The following is a 3,016-nucleotide window of genomic DNA, read 5'->3' as shown; positions in this document are numbered from 1 at the left end:
TTATTATTATTAAACCACAACCACTAATGGTTGGCACTGAAAATTTTCGTCTTTTCTTCAGGCTCTAAAAACGGTGATCATCGTGGCTGTTGTCTTTCTGTGCATGACTTCACCGAGTGCAATTTTTCGTTTTTGGATTATAAACAATAAATACTATGGTTTCGCGATACCCTGCTTCTTTTTTGTTAATCTACTTAGAATATCTAATAGCTGCGTTAATCCATTTATTTATGCACTCATGTCCAGTAGTTTTCGATCGGCCATCAAATCAACATTTTGCTGTAAAACAGATTCGACAAACAGGCAAAATTTAAATTTTAACTCTAGAAGTAGACCGTTGCAAAACAGAGTTTAGAAACAATGATAAACTAGGCCAAGAGTAATCTTCATTAAATAAGGCTGCATTCACATCGGACCCAAACCAAAATTCGGACCACGTTTTGGATGCACTACGCCAGCGTCCCTACTCCTGTGACAGAGTCATACAGTAATTTATATATATACACAAAGGTCTTAGCATCATATTTTTATAATATATAAGTGTATCTAAGGAGTTGAAGATGTTTGCTGACAAAGGTTTAGTTATTCATTCATTTGAATAAATAAATTAAAAAAAAAATTAACTGATGGTGTGTGTATGGATGAGATAACGGGATGAGATACATGGATAGATGGATGCATGCATGATGGCATGCAAGATGGATATATAAATGGATGGCTTGATGGAAGGAAGATCAATGATGGACGAAGGAAGCCTTAGGAAGGCATACAATAAATCAATTCAAAAGTACGAACAGATGGACAAACGAACGAATTCAAACGAACGACAAACGACCCAATGAATGAAGTCAACACATTCACTTTCACTCTCTAAAATTATTCGATGCAAAAAAAAAATAAATAAATAAAACACAAATTAAATACTTGATTCGGTACGAGGTGAATAGGTGTATTTTTTTTTAGAATTAACTAATTTAGATGATTGCATGTAATTAATTGTTTATTGAAACAAAGATCGCTATATTTAAATGAATATTTGAAATGTAATTTTATGTGTAACCTCGGATACGGCGTCCAACATTTATAGAATAGTAATAATAAAGTAATAATAATGTACCATAAAATTTTACGTTTCAATTTATTTACCCTAACTGGGGTTTTATTCATCATCAATATATAGGCCACTGGCGATTATATAATAATACAATAAAGATCCAGTGTTGTCAAATAATCAATTCTCTTTTTATTATTTATTCTTTTTATTTTTTATTGTCAAAATAAGACGGTAAACAATCCACCGAGTTGTTGGAAAGGAACTCAAAACCAAACCTAATCACTATTGCGTTAGCATGAGAACCTCAACCACCCAGCTTCATAAAAATACAATGCTCAAAATGTAATAAATCTTTTTTACTATATTTTTACATTTTTTTTACAGAAATGTAAGTTGAAAACTTAGCGTTGAGCAAGAGTAAAATATTATTTAAGTTACTATACAATGTCTTGAGAAAACTGTAAAATGAATTAATTGAAGCATTTAAAAAACCGTGTTTATTTGTCGATATATTAGCCGTTAACATCAGCAAATTAAACAAAACTTGTACTTTTTGTGTTTAATTTATGTTACATAATGATAAATAAAATTTGTAAATGCAAGGAAGAGTATAATAAAATGTTGGATTAAATCGATTTCTGATCTGATAAAAGAAAGGACAAATCAATGTAAAATTGAATTCATATTCGATCGAATTTAAGTTACAGAGCTAATACAAACGACACTGGAGTGGAATCTTATTCCATCTACCATTCTCGACCTCTAATTTAATAACTCCTAAACCAAAAACAGTATTCTACGATTAAAACTCCGAATTTCACACCCGTATATTGATGAGTAGGTGTAATTTCCTAGAATTAATTAATTTACATGTAATTAAGAATTGTTTATTGAAACATGTTGAAATTGGTAATATTATTTTTACATCAAAGCGTTTATCCCATATATTTATTGGTAGATAATTTAAGTTCTGATTTATTGATGATTTAAGAGAATATAATATGTAGCCGCAGTAGAACAAAATGTATATATTTTACTATATTATTTTACACTGTAAATACGACGACTACCATTTAGGAACGCTGGTAATCTAGATTAACGATTTTGATGTTAATACTATAGTAGTATAGTAGTTAGTGATTCATAGTTAAAACATTGGTTTCAACGAAATATAATCCGGAAACGTACGATGGCTGGCAGGGTGTAGTACTGCTTTCTTATCTAGGCAACAACTTGCCGTACTAATAGTCCTTATTGTTAAGGCTTGAAAATTAGCAAGATTAGACTGAAACAAACATTTTATTTTTGATGAACGTATAATGATATCAGGTGATTGGTATTTCCGGGCTTGTGTAGAAATATCATTTTTATACAAGTATCTAGATTTGCGAAAGACACTCATTCACTTGATTATTTTTCGTGAGTGTCAAAACGATAGGTTCGGTCTCTATTATATTTCTATATTTCGCAAATCACTTGACTTTACGCTTAATTTTTATACTTATGTTTTCATAGCTCATTATGCTAGTTTGTCTGTTAGCATTAAACTCGGATATTGTGTTATGTTTGTTTTGAAGAAGTGTTATTAAAATAGAGTACCGGTAGCGCTTATTCCAATTTGTATGTTTCTCTGGATTTCGCACTCATTATTGCCTTTTTGGCAGTTGCGTTCTATTGTATTATTCCATTGACCGTATTAATTTAAACACAACTCCTAGATATGTGTATGATGTATCAACTTCCATTTCAACATTCTGATATCATTTTTGAAATTTCCTTAAATACTATTATTTTAGTTTATTTACATTCATATTGAGTCCCCATGTGTCACAAAATTTGTCGAGCTTATTTATACTTTTTTTTAAAAAACTTTTGACTGTATCTCTAAATAACATCACCACATAATATATGGTTTCTTTCCAAATTGAATTTCTTATATACATATATATATACATATATTCA

General features: G+C 30.1%; 1 long non-coding RNA gene across 1 annotated transcript in view; it reads left to right on the top strand.

Moving 5' to 3' along the window:
- Window positions 1-885, top strand: part of LOC117112857 — a 4,077-nt gene extending 3,192 nt beyond the window's left edge. Inside the window, exon 4 of the long non-coding RNA XR_004446099.1 lies at window positions 62-885. This is a non-coding gene — a long non-coding RNA (uncharacterized LOC117112857). The remainder of the gene's footprint in view (window positions 1-61) is intronic.
- Window positions 886-3,016: the final 2,131 nt, after the last annotated feature.

Source organism: Anneissia japonica, unplaced genomic scaffold, assembly GCF_011630105.1.
Source record: "Anneissia japonica isolate Jap-2015-1 unplaced genomic scaffold, ASM1163010v1 scaffold1835_len6380_cov127, whole genome shotgun sequence".
Lineage (NCBI taxonomy): Eukaryota > Metazoa > Echinodermata > Crinoidea > Comatulida > Comatulidae > Anneissia > Anneissia japonica.
This window is presented reverse-complemented; position numbering and strand designations above follow the sequence as displayed.